This window comes from Amblyomma americanum, chromosome 11, assembly GCF_052857255.1.
Source record: "Amblyomma americanum isolate KBUSLIRL-KWMA chromosome 11, ASM5285725v1, whole genome shotgun sequence".
Lineage (NCBI taxonomy): Eukaryota > Metazoa > Arthropoda > Arachnida > Ixodida > Ixodidae > Amblyomma > Amblyomma americanum.
The window spans coordinates 114,672,053-114,687,004 of record NC_135507.1 but is presented as its reverse complement, the minus strand read 5'-3'; positions in this window follow the sequence as shown (position 1 = coordinate 114,687,004).

The window sequence follows — 14,952 nt, the reverse complement described above, 5'->3', positions numbered from 1 at the left end:
ATTCGCCTATTTACAAATAAAAAAAAACAGACTACCGTCAGTCGGATCCATTTAACGTTAGCTTGCGAGGTTTTCGAGACATACTAACTCCGAAATAACCGCTAAGCTTTCCTCCACTAAAAAAAAAAAATTAAGAGGAGCAGGCGCCTACGCACAGCCAACTGCACTAGGAAGCGCACCTTTGAGAGAATAGATTATGGCAGCATTACACCGCCATCCGTTCAAATAAAGCCTAGGCCGCAAGTCAAGTTGTATGTCAGTCATCTTCCTCTTGGCGCAGTTAACGTTTGAGCAAGATTCGGCAAAAGACGCTGGTTGAAAAACAACTCTCCGAGAATGTTTAATTCTGCGCCGCGAGCTCGATCGCGCATGCCACTTCCGCCATGTGCACCGCCGTCAAAGCGATCGCAGTGCAGTAATTTCCGATAAAGCAGCTCAACATGGGTCGGGGCAGTTAATGGTTTACTATAATTTTTTATCTCCCATGCCGTGATCTCACTGCGGCTGAATCGAAGACAGAACATGTCACAAACAATCGATTCGAGCGCGCGATCCAATTCGCGCCAAATCGCGAGCGTTGGGAAACAACACTGAGAGGATGGGCTGCGAGCTCGGCCGCGCGCGCCACTTCCGCCGTGTGCACCGCAAGCAAAGAGATCGCAGTACAAAATAAATTCGATATAACACTGTAACGTGGCTGACGGCAGTTATTTGAGTACCTAAATTTTTAATCTCCCATGCCATGATCCCATTTCGACCGCAGCCAAGACAGAAAACGCACGCACGGTCTACTGGGCGCGAAAGGGCGAGCGTTGGGAGGTGTCTGCTAGCATCACCCGGCCTAGGTGCCGCCACCGTCGGCGCCCGGGAGGAGCCGAGAGAAGGAGCTCCGGCACACGAGGAAGAGAGAGGAGATGTCGTTACAAGACCTTTACCAAGTAGTAGACGTATTTGCTTTCACAGAGGTAAATATTGCTGACCATATTACCTGCACGTTCAAGCTTCCGGGTTATACGGAGCATTTCCTTACCCGCCAAATGGGTAAGGGTGGAGGAATTGCTGTTTTCTTCAAGGATTCTTTATCGGTTTCCAATATCAATATCTCCATCAACGCTGCAGAGGCAATGGGATTTGAAATTTCGTACAGCAACATTTCGAGTCACCTCCTTATCATATACCGACCACCGTCTGGAAACGTGGCTAATTTTATCACAGCATTGCATGACGTTTGTAAGCAAAGGTTTAGCCATGGTAACCTATGCATAATGGGTGACTTGAATATTGATCTGTTAAAACCTGAGAAAGCATCTGCGCAAAACTACCTAATTGCCCTTGCGGATCATGGTATAGAAACACTACTTTCAGATCCTACTAGAGAAGAGATCGTAAATAACAGTTTGTGTAAAACTTGCATAGACCACGTTAACGTACGCGCGTCGGACTTGTCTTATGTTATGGCAGCTGTCATTCGAAAGAAATTAGCGGATCATTACTTTACACTATGCCACCTTGCTAAGGTCGATTCTACACAGAAACGTAATGATAGCAGGCGTGTTATGACTTTACTAGATCGAAAACTATTTGACAGTAAGGTGTCATCCTTCGACTGGAACTCATTTATATCACGAAATAACAAAGATACCGCCTACGATAACTTTGTTTTGGTTCTTAAAAATTTAAACGAATGCTGCAAAAAAAGTATCATTGTCAAAAAACGAAATAATAAATGCTTCTGGCTTACAGCTGACATTCTCGCAGCCATTAGATGCAAAGAAGCGCTGTGGTCAAAATGTCGCGCTTCACCAAAAAATGCAAACTTACGAAATGAATTTCGGGCTGCTAGGAACAAAGTAACCGCTCTTCTTCGGTCCTCTAAAAGGCGTTACTATGCTAGCCAGTTTCGCAGTTGCCACCATGACGTGGCCAAAACTTGGGCTATCGTGAATGAACTACGTGGGCGTCAGCGTAGACCGGTCAAGGACGCAATCGAGCATAGTTTTGGTCACTTGACATCCTCTTTGGCAAATGATTTTAATAACTTTTTTCTAAAGAACAGCGCATTGCCCGTGCCACATCACGTTCGCCGTTACTTCCTTCTTCTGTGATTGACTCAGCATTTCTTCCACACATAACAGAGCCAGATCTTTTCAGCATAATCTCCAGTCTACGGCATAACAAATCAGCTGGAATTGATGGAATATTTATCAGCGACCTTTCCAGAAACTTCCAAAGCTTGAAGTGTGTCCTTCTTTTTATGCTAAATGATATGATTGAAAGTGGCTTCTTACCATGCTCTCTTAAACAAGCACGTGTTATACCACTTTACAAGGGTGGCAAAAGAAATGATATCTCGAATTATCGCCCAATATCTATCGTGTCGTGTATATCACAAATTCTAGAAAAACACGTCTTATGTACAATGTCAGCATTTTTGCTGAGGCATAACGTGCTTAGCCCACATCAATACGGATTTGTTGCTGGTTCTGGTACCCAAACGTTATTAGAAAAGATGTCGGATTCCGTTCATTCTAGTTTTGATAAAAATGAAGTGGCATTTGGTCTCTTTCTTGATGTCAGGAAGGCATTTAATACTGTTCACCATGATATTCTCTGTGAAAAGTTGTTTTGCTATGGTTTTCGTGGTCCTTTTCAAATGTTACTAAGAAATTATGTGTCTCAGCGATATCAAATGGTGGAACTTGGACCTGTGCAAAGCAGAATTATAGACTTATATAGTGGTGTTCCCCAGGGATCCATCTTATCACCGCTCTTATTTAATCTCTATGTTAATGACCTCCCCGGCATTATAACTTCATCACAGATTTACCAATATGCAGATGACACCCTCCTCATCTCATCTAATACAGATTTTTCTTGCGCACTCCGTCAACTTCAACAGGACGCTACTAATCTATATGATTGGTTTCTATGTAACCTGATTGATATAAACCCCCAAAAAACTCATCTAGTGTGCTTTAGAAATGCACACAAGCCAGTCCCGAAAAACGCTGCGGTTTTTCTGCACAGCTCCAGTTGCACTGCATGTTCTTGCTACCCCATTACATGTGTTCCGTCCGTGAAATACCTTGGCATTTACTTTGACAGTGATTTATCCTGGAACACGCACATGGCACACCTCAGTAAGAAGCTCAGAGGCGTCGCATGCTTGCTCTATGCTCTAAGGGCCTACCTGCCATTTGCCATAAGACGTTTAATTGCACAGTCTTTGGGGTATTCTCTGCTGAGATATGGCATGTGCTGTTTCTTCAACTGTTCTGCAACATGGAAAAATAGGATAAACCGTATTCTCAAGAATATGGCTAAGAGTGTCATCTATTCAATACCCCATAAACAGCAAAGTGTATTCCTTTCTTCAGGTCTGCCTTCCTTTGACATTGTGTTCAAACAAATCACTGTACTCAGATATTTCTGGAACTCTGACTTTCGGTTCCACAACGTTAAACCAATCCCATTAAGAAACGTTTTTCGATATATTGTCCCTGCAGTGCGAACTCATTTTGGTATGTCTATGAGGTCATATTATATCCCATGTATATTCAATGAGATGCCTGATAATGTTTTCAACTTGAACACTCGCAGACAGTTACGAGATTGATTGCCGAGCTTGAACAGCTCTAGTGCTTATGTTTTAATGTACACAAAACAAAGAATTGATTTGGTAACAGAGGTTGTTGCTGCTGCCGGACGGCGCCCTACAAGCCCAATTGAGGCTTTGGCGCGTCCGCGTCTTGTATTGTTTCTTTGGAGTGAATAAAGTATTTATTTATTATTATTTAGTTCACTGAGATGCTTTAGCTAAACCATAAACCTGGCGCCATCTGTAGAATGTACTAAAGCTAGCGAGCATATTGAGCTTGAATAAATACGTAGAGATGGCAGCCCCGCTCCTTTGTCGTTGTTTTTTTCTTGACTGTTCGAAGAGCTGCCAGCGCAAGGAACGCACACGTGAGTAAATTTGCTCAACTACGGCGGTATAGGACGCTGCTATGGCAGCTGTCAGACTTAGAATAACTCATAAGGAAGGCCTTGTACAACATTGATGAGGAGGCTAAACGGTGTGACCGCAATTTGTACAACAAACTTTTACGCGCCTTGAATGGTGTTGCCAAGGAGCAGCAACGGGCATACGTGCAGGCATGATCACATGTATGGAGATATCGTTTGTGGCAGTTTTTGCTGTGCTGAAGGTAAAGCAAAGCAATAGCAGGGTGTTCATTCTACTGAATAGAAAAAGCGTTCCTCATAGGGTGATATTTTGTGTCTTTCATATATATATAGCGATGTCAAAAGAAAAAAAGTGGCTTACTGATGAAGAAATTCAGGCGCTTATCTTCCTTCCGGACGGTGAATTGTCCGACGTCGACTTAGACAGCGACCCGATGACCCCGACTATGACCCATGAGATGCTCGAAAATTGATTGATACCTGTCCACTAGATATAGTGACCAATCCTCACGACATAAAGCCATGCGTAAACGAACACGAACGAATGTCAGCCGAAAATGTTGAAGCTTTGCCGGGTACTTCCGCGCAAGGAAAAGAAAGAAAACGTTTGCAGAACATGCAGGAAAGAAGACCTTTTAGTTGATGACACTGACGAAGGGGGAGCTTCCCTCACCGCCTGACGAGGTGCTAAGCCCTTATTAATGCTTTTGTTCGTTGTTTGATGAAGATATGGTAGACACACAGGGCTATCAATCAAATCTGTATTCTACCCAGAAGAAAGGCATCTGAGGGAACATCTACGAGGAGGAAGTAAGGTAGTATATTTCCATATTGGTGATTTCAGGGAGAGTCAGAGTTCATCATTTTTGGATGTTTTGGCAGTGCGGCACAAGATTTACGCCTGCGGCGGACCTGATGTCGAGGAATCGCTTGATGCCATACATCAATGCCTACACATGAATGACAATTTGCAGGCAGTACCACGGGACTCTGAGGGCGACGACCACCTTTTCAAGGTGCGCCCACCTGTAGACCTACTGAAGAAGAACATGAAGGCTGTGGCTGTGGCCACAGGCTGTGGCCAGAGGCTGTGGCCAGAGGAGCGGAAAAGAATTGATGAACAAATTATGCCATTCAAGGAGAGGTCACCCCTAAAGCAGTACATGAAATCGAAGCCTCACAAGTGGAGCTAAAAATTTTTCACGAGGGCAGATTCTTCCGGCATTATGCACAACTTCATCATCTATGAAGGTAAGGACACTGCGCACGGCCATGGGTTCGGCATCTCCGGCGATATAGCCATTGATCTGGAGAAAGATCTTCCGCAGCACAAAAGCTAAAAGTTATTATTTGATAACTGGTTTACCAGCCTGCGCCTTGTGGAGGAGCAGAGGTGCCAAGGATTCATGTGTGTTGGCACCGTCAGGGTCGACAGGACAGAGAACTGCCCACTGGCTGTTGACGCAGCTGCTCTCAAGGCGCAAGGAAGAAGCTCCATGGACTTTCGCTTGGGTGAGGAGTCTAATATTGGAATCATCAAATGGTTTGATAACAGCTCCGTCCACCTTGTTTCCACCTACGCTGGCGTCCAACAAAGCGACATATGTAAGCGTTGGAACAGCAAAGTAAAGCACATCGTCGTTGTTCCACGCCCTTCTGCCGTAAGGGAGTATAATGCATTCATGGGAAGTGTTGATCTTCGCTGATACGCTTATTGAGCTGTATCTCCCGGACCACAAGTACAAAAGTTGGTACATGCGGATATTCTTTTGGATGATGGATGTTTCAGTCGTCAATTGGTGGCTGCTGCACAAACGTCACTGTGCTTAGCTGTCCGTCTGAAGAAAGTTGTCACTCCTGACGTTTCGAGATCAAATTTCTCAGACCCTCGCACTCGTGAAGTCAAAGCCATTGAAAAGAATATCAGGTGCCGCCACTGAGCTTGGAATTCTCCCTGCAAAACAGATGATCATTTGTCAGGTGACACCAAGGCCCACAGTGGGCGTGAAGTTTGTTGGCCTCAGTACGGTGAAAAGAATAACCGGTCTAAGTACTGGAAATCCGGCTGCACTTTTCTATAAAGCGCAAAGTGTAACATGCACCTATGTCTCCTTCCAAGCCCCAACTGATTCAAGGCATTCCATGGGGAGTAGGACCACAAATGCCCAATGTTGCTCTGGACCAACACCTAGTTATGCTGCCATGAATAAACATAATTTTTTATGACAGCATAATCCGCATATTTTGTCAGCCCTTTATTCATGCTAGAGCTTCTGTGATGCTCTATATTTAAATAAAGTTTTGAGCATGAAAGGAATAACAACGTGATGAGCACTGTCTGAAATCAAATGTCAGTTTCAGTCTTCAAGGTCAGGTACCCAATGCTCAGTCATATGATCACGTGATCACACTACCATAGCTTGGGTCATACAACCACACAGATTGGTTCGACCTTGTGAGGCGTTGAAGGTCTTGGTCGATGGGATGCCCACTGTCTCAAATCAAATGACAAAGTTAAGGTCAGTGGTCAAGGTCAGGTATGCAATCGTCATAGTAATATGATCGCGTGGTCATACTACCATAGCTTGGGCCACACCACCACACAAATAAGTTCGGCTGGACCTTGTGAGACATTGAAGATCATTGTCTCATCAACACCGAAATCCTCAGTTGTACCCCTAGGAGTAGAGCTTTCGCTGTAAAATGGTCATATCTCCAACACTCAGGAGGCCGCCTTTCCGGGTTAATCCTTCGTAAGAGTCTTTTCAGTCTCTGAGGTCTAGGGGTCTGAAAGACGTGGTCCAACCAGGGGCTCTGGATGAACTGCAGGCAACGGAGATGTGACGTCAGAAGCGTGAGGCAGGCACATGACCCTGTTAGTTGGGTTTCCACAGTCAACTACAGAATGTCGAAAGCCGAAATGATTTGCATGCTCAATCACGCTTTGTTTCAAATGACAACCAAATATGTGGTCGGAGACTTCACTCGCGTAACTTTTCCAGGAAACGACTTCAATAAATCGCCACGCACGGAGCGCACCAGCACACGGTCACCAGTCACAAAAGACCGCAACGGCGCCTTGCGCTCACCGGCAAAACTTTTCAGACTCGGCTTTTTCCTGCCTTGGAATTGGTCAGCTTTGGGCTAATAAATTGGTTTTGGAAAAAGGAAATGGCACAGTATCTGTCTAACATACGGCGGACACCTGAACCGCGTCGTTAGGGAAGGGATGAAGGAGGTACTAAGAGAAGAAAGGAAGGAAGAGCTGCTGTAGTGGAGGGCTCCGGAATAATTTCACCACCTGGAGATCTTCAACGTGCAATGACATCGCATAGCACACGGACACCTTAGCATTTCGCCTCCATCGAAACGTGGCCGCCGCAGTCGCGTTCGAACCTGGGTACTCCGGCTCAGTAGACTAGCGCCTTATTAACCACTGAGCCACCGCGGCGGGTTGGCTCAACAACCACAATCGAGTCCGCATCTTTCGTCTTAAAGTGATCCGGCCGATGTCTTTCCGGTGAAGGAGTGTGGTGCTGTTCGACAACAAAAGAGAAAGTTCTCTATTATGTGCTTCAAAGCTCTTTTACTGCCCTTTTCTCTGTCCTCAAGCAACTGCTTGAACAGTGCAGACTTGGTAGGCTGGAAAGCACGCTCCGCCGTCCCTTTCGACTTCGGGTGCTACGGAGGGGTGCACGTGTGTTTTACCCCGTGCGCATTCAGAAAGCTTTCGAACGCAGAGGCACGGAGTTGTTGCTTGTTATCTGCTACCGCGTCCAAAGTCAAACCATGCGCAGTCAACATAAATCTAACCATTGCAACTGTCAAAGTAGCCAGCGTCGTGCCACACACAACTTTACATCCAGCCACTTAATATACGCATCAACTGCTGAAAGGAACAATTTCCCTTCTTTTTGGGCGAAATCAAGATGAACTTTTGCCATGGGTGTTCACACAGTTTCCACGGAGCCACAAACGCTGGCTGTGTGGCATTATGTACACTTCGACAAATGCGGCACTTTTGCACTGTTTGCTCCTCCGCTTCATCAATACCTGGCCACATGGTCATTGACATTGCAACCATTTTCATGTTCTTGATTTCAAGGCGCTGTTCGATCCGCAGGTTTATCATCATCATCATTTTTTTTTATTACCTTAAAGGCCCTTGGCTTACGACATTACATAGTGGGGGGGAGCAGTCGTTACATAATACAAGGGTCGGTAACATTAACAAGAAATACAAGGTGCATGGTTCATGTTCAACATTAACATTAACAACATTATCAAAAGTATCTGTGCCTCAGTTTGCAAACAGTTCAGGACGATTACCCTGTTCGTCCAAAGATTGCAAGCACCTTCAACAGAAAGCTCAAAACGTCGAACCTAGAACGCTTCTAATTCCCGAGAAAGCGATTTTAGCCAGCCATGCCATTTCATGTCGCGAACCATAGTTAGCAGTTTGAAGAGCGTTGTTTCGCGCTGAATATTTTTTCCCGCCAGAGCGAGGTCGTCAAGTCTGGAAAAATAAAACAATTCTGTCTTCTCTGCCATCTCTGGCAATGGCAGTCTAGGTAAGGCATCGACATGACACATTGCCGCGCTAGGCTGTTGCGCTATTTTTTAGCTGTTCTCTGCTAGGGAAGCAAATCATCTTTGTACCATAGCAGTGGCCACAGAACAGCTTTTCCTTTTCAGGTCGAAAAGTATGGTTAGCGGTTGGTGGTCTATCAACACATTAAAAGTTTGCCCATACAAGTAATTATGAAACCCTTTCACACCAGGCACAATGCTCAAAGCTTCTTTTTCAATTTGGCCATAATTGTGTTTAGCCAGTGAGAGCGAGCGCGAAGCAAATGCAGTTGGTTTGTCTTTCTCGTCTACGACGTGCGACAAAACAGAACCAAGGCCATATTCGGACGCGTCACATGTTAGCTGTGTTTCTTTTTTTCCGTCGCGCAGCTTCAGAACATGTTCATTAGTCAGCATCTCTTTACAAAGCATATAAAGGCATCATCACGCTGACGCGACCAATGCCTTACCATTTCTCTGCGCAACAGGTTACCCAGGGGTACTACAGAACTGTAGCTACATTAGGCGAAAATTTGGAGTAAAAATGAATCAAGCCTAATAGGGCCTTCAGCTGTGGCGCGTTCTCTGATTTTGGCGCTATCTTTATGCGTGCCACATTATCCGCAGTGGAAAAAAATTAAAATTCGTTTTGGGGAAAGGAAATGGCGCAGTAACTGTGCCACATATCTCGGTAGAGATCCGCAGTGGGATGTAATCCATTCCTGTCAATGTCATAGCCCAACTATCCTATACACTGCACGAATAGCTTCCTTTTAGTAAGGTTGATTCTTATGTCGTGTTCTCATAAGCGCAATAGCACCTGTTCTAATCTGTCATAGCAATGCTTTCGATCTTCACCCGCGTTGGAGATGTCATCTAGGGAGCAAGCTTTGTCAGGGAGCACGTGCAGGATTTGGTCCATGACGACCTGGAACACCACCGGCGCACAGGCTACCATGTATGGCAATCGTCAGAACAGGAAGAGGACCAGGTGTTTATTGAGTGTAAGAAGTTCTTGCGCTCGGCCGTCCAATTCGAGCTGCAAGTACGCCTTCGACAAGTACAGAACTGAAAAGACCGCGCCACCTTCTAAGGTTGCAAAAATGTTTTTTTGGTAGAGGAACCGAACAGTTGAGGGTCAACATCAACTGCAGGATTTATCATGACACGGTGATCACCTCATAGCCGAAGCTCCTGGCCATTTTTCTTAGGAACAATCACCAGTGGTGTCGTCCAATCTTTGTGGCGCACCAAGTACATGACACCAGCCTTTTCCAAGATCGCCAATTCCTGCTTGACAAGTACGGGCAGAGCATACGGGACTGGTTGCGCCTTACAGAATACAGGAGACGCGTTCCCTTTAACAACTCTCGCCTTGAAACCTTATATCGCTCCGTAACCAGGCTCGAACACCTTCGCGACATTTCTTATATTCCATTCACCAGTGCGCTCACTTGCATGATTTGCATTCACAAACACCAGTGGGCATGTGCGCTGACGCGCCGAAAAAGCCATGTCAAATCCTTTCCTTCTGTTTACGCCGATCCTACTATTTGGATGGACTCAAGCGGCGAACGCACATTAAGGTGCAACTTGCCTCGTCAGCACCGCGCGTCACTTTGACGGAGACTGCGCGCACGGATCACCACTCCATCTTCTCTACTTCACACCACCTGGAGCGACATCGTCCGAAAATAAAAGGAGCCTAGAAGATAGGAGAGGTAGAACATCCGCCTCACGTGCAAGAGGACCGGGGTTCAAATCCTGGTGCCGCGCAATTCTCCACCGGGTTAAAAAAAAAAATCCGCGTGTCGATGGAATTGCATAACCAGGCCTGGAGTGCGGCCTTATCTCGGTGACCAGAACCGACAACGCACTCTCTCACCAGAGCAGGATTTGGCCACCCTGGTGTAGTACTTGGCCACAACCTTCTATGATCAAACCAATTAACCCTCGGCCCTCAGTCCCCAGCGGCTGCAGAGCAACTGACCACGGCGGCGGTCAGACCTGTGACGCAGCGGAGGGTGCTAAGAATCTCTGGCTCCGGACAGGCCGCCATTGGAATCTGAACCTGGCAACGTTTAACGCTAGAACTTTAGCTAGTGAGGCTAGCCTAGCAGTGCTGTTTGAGGAACTAGCGGGAATTAAATGGGATGTGATAGGGCTTAGCGAAGTTAGGAGGACAGGTGAGGCGTATACAGTACTAAAGGACGGACACATACTGTGCTATCGCGGGTTAGAGGGTAGACGAGAACTAGGTGTGGGTTTCCTCATTAATAAGGATATAGCTGGCAACGTAGAGGAGTTCTACAGTATTAACGAGAGGGTAGCAGCTATAGTATTTAGGCTGAATAGGAGGTACAAGCTGAAAGTGGTGCAGGCCTACGCACCCACATCCAGCCATGATGACCAGACCGTTGAAAGCTTCTATGAGGACGTAGAATCAGCAATGAATAGAGTAAAATCGCAGTACACTGTACTGATGGGCGACTTCAATGCGAAGGTGGGCAAGAAGCAGGCTGACGACCACGCGGTAGGTGACTATGGGATAGGCTCTAGAAATAGCAGGGGAGAGTTATTAGTCGAATTCGCGGATAGAAATAATTTACGGATCATGAATACCTTCTTCCGCAAACGAGAAAACAGGAAGTGGACCTGGAAGAGCCCCAATGGTGAGATTAAAAATGAAATAGACTTCATACTATGCGCTAAACCTGGCATCATTCAGGATGTGGCCGTCCTCGGAAGGGTGCGTTGCAGCGACCATAGAATGGTAAGGTCTAGAATTAGCCTAGACTTGAAGAGGGAACGGAAGAAGCTAGCGAAGAAGAAGACCATTAACGAGTTAGCCGTAAGAGGGAAAGCACAGGAGTTTAGGATAGCGCTGAAAAACAGATACTCGGCTTTAACTGAGGAAGATGATCTTGATGTTCATTCAATGCACGATAACCTGACATCAATAATTACGGAGTGCGCAGTAGAAGTAGGCGGTAGGACAGTTCGAAAAGATACCGGGAAGCTATCTCAGGTGACGAAAGATCTGATTAAGAAGCGCCAAAACATGAAGGCATCTAACACTACCGATAGAATAGAACTAACGGAGCTATCAAAGTTAATAAATAAGCGCAAGGTAGCCGACATAAGGAAGTTTAATATGGAGAGAATCGAGCATGCTCTAAAGAACGGAGGTAGCCTAAAAACAGTGAAGAGGAAACTAGGCATAGGTAAAAACCAGATGTATGCATTAAGAGACAAGCAGGGCAATGTCATTAGCAATATGGATAAGATAGTTAACGTAGCCGAAGAGTTCTACACAGACCTGTACAGTAGCCAATGTAATCAGAACGCTAATGAGAAAGACAGCAGTGCACAGCAATGCGTCATCCCGCCAGTAACAAAAGATGAAGTAAAGAAAGCCTTAGAAGCAATGAAAAGGGGAAAAGCAGCTGGGGAGGATCAGGTAACAGCAGATCTGTTGAAGGATGGAGGGGACATCGTGCTAGAAAAACTAGCCACCCTGTATACGCAATGCCTTATGACCTCGACTGTACCAGAAGCTTGGAAGAATGCAAACATTATCTTAATTCATAAGAAGGGAGACGCCAAGGACTTGAAAAATTACAGGCCGATCAGCTTACTATCCGTTGCCTACAAAGTATTTACTAAGGTAATCGCTAATAGAGTCAGGGCAACGTTAGACTTTAATCAACCAAATGATCAGGCAGGCTTTCGTAAAGGATATTCTACAATAGATCATATTCACACCATCAATCAGGTGATAGAGAAATGCGCAGAATATAACCAACCTCTATATATAGCTTTCATTGATTACGAGAAAGCATTCGACTCAGTGGAAACCTCAGCAGTCATACAGGCATTGCGTAATCAGGGGGTAGAAGAGCCTTATGTCAAAATACTGGAAGATATATATAGCAACTGCACAGCTACTATAGTCCTCCATAAAGTCAGCAATAAAATTCCAATAAGAAAGGGCGTCAGGCAAGGAGACACGATCTCGCCAATGCTGTTCACCGCATGTTTGCAGGAGGTATTTCGAGGCCTGAATTGGGAACAGTTGGGAATAAGAATAAATGGAGAATACCTAAATAATCTGAGATTTGCTGATGACATTGCCTTGCTGAGTCACTCAGGAGGTGAACTGCAAATCATGATCAACGAGTTAGACAGGCAGAGCAGATCGATGGGTCTAAAAATTAACATGCAGAAAACCAAGGTAATGTTCAACAGCCTAGCAAGAGAACAACAGTTCACAATTGGCAGCGAGAGCCTAGAAATTGTGCCGGAATACGTCTACTTAGGGCAGGTAGTGACAGCTGATCCGGATCATGAGAGGGAGATAACTAGAAGGATAAGAATGGGGTGGAGCGCATATGGCAAATTCTCGCAGATCATGAGTGGCAGTTTACCAATTTCCCTCAAGAGGAAAGTGTACAACAGCATAATCTTACCGGTACTCACCTATGGGGCAGAAACGTGGAGGCTAACGAAAAGAGTTCAGCTTAAGTTAAGGACAACGCAGCGAGCCATGGAAAGAAAAATGATAGGTGTAACGTTAAGAGATCGGAAGCGGGCAGAGTGGGTGAGGGAACAAACACGGGTTAATGACATCCTAGTCGAAATCAAGAGAAAGAAATGGGCTTGGGCAGGGCATGTAATGCGAAGGCAAGATAACCGCTGGTCTTTAAGGGTAACGGAGTGGGTTCCAAGAGAAAGTAAGCGTAGCAGGGGGCGGCAGAAGGTTAGATGGGCGGATGAGATTAAGAAGTTTGCAGGCAAAGGGTGGATGCAGCTGGCAAAGGATAGGGTTAATTGGAGAGACATGGGAGAGGCCTTTGCCCTGCAGTGGGTGTAGTAGGGCTGATGATGATGATGATGATGACCTTTCCTGAGGCCCTTCAGTGGGCATGTCAGCTAGCTCACCGAGAAAGCCATGTAAAATCCCTTCCTTCTGTTCACGCAGGTCAGTAACAAATATTCCACTGTCAATACTAGCAACCGCTGTTTTGTCCAGCTGACGTGCCCACGTAGCCTACGCACTTTTTGTTCATGTTTGAAACATTTCCAAGTCATTGCTGTTACTATACGGGGATATTGAACAGAATCCAGGGCCTACCCATGAAGAAATGCTAAACGAAATTCTAAGCGGCCAAAAAGCCATAGAGAAAAAGACTAGACGCAATCGAAACAAAACTTCAAAAAGTAGAATAAACTCCATTGATATGTAGGCAGGTTGGATATAAGGTTACTAACGTGCAAATAATTCTCCTACAAGTCGGAAAAAAGCTTGTTGACCTTGAGGACGGAAGTCGGCGGAACAATCTTATCGTCTTGGGTGTGCGAGAAAACGAAGAAGAAACACCGGAGTCACTTGCCAGAGACGTTAGTGAGAGCGTTTTCCAAAACACGTTGGGCGTCACAGTGAATTCTGCCGAAAGAATACATAGGATGGGCCGCAAGCAGAGAGACAAAGCTCGTCCTGTCATACTCAAACTAATGATCATCGTGACAGAATTAGTGTGCTAAAAAACTGCCATAAGTTGAAGGCGGTAGCATTTCAGTATCCGTAGATTCTTCTGCACCCCCAAGACAGGCAAGAAAACACCTTTGGGAAAGCCCGAGTGTTGCTGGAAGAGCAGGCTGCAAAGTGAGGCTTGTGTATGATAAGATTAGAATTGACAACGACCTATTTGAGTGGGACAGTACGAAAAAACCGAGTGCCCGCCAAGCGCGTACGGCACGATTCTGAACGTACTGAACGAACCGACAGAGCAGGAAAGCAACTTCGATGCCTAAACATAAACGCTCGCAGCGTCGTAAACAAATCATCTGACATGGAAAGTATTGTGATTGCGCACAACCCCCATTTATTGATAACTGAAACCTGGCTACATCCGTACATCAGCGACTCAGAAATAACGCCCCCTGGATATAAAATATTGCACAGACAGAGATTCACGTGGTGGCAGAGAAGCAATAACGTTTCAAGAATTTTGTAGCGATAGCTGCACTACGAGAGCCACTTCGCGAGGTCAGCGTGGCTGGCGCTCAGCCGTGGCACCACCACTCCACCAGCTGTGCGCATGCGCGGAGTGACGTCAGAGCACGCAGCCGGTGTGCGCGCCGCGCGCCTACATTATGATACACGGCTATAGTGAACTTGAATACTGTCCTAGTCGCGCGAACGGGAGGGTGCGGGCGTGCTCTTTGGCTTAGAAGCCACCAGATGGCGCCATTCCAACTTTTCAGCAAAGCACGTGGTACATAATTTATCGAAGGAGGATAGACCGGTTACAGCAATAGCTTTACTTGAGCAAGGAGAGTGGGAAAGGGCAGAGAAGAAGGTTCCTAGTGGCACATCAACAGGACCAGATGGTATCCCGATTATGTTGATAAAGA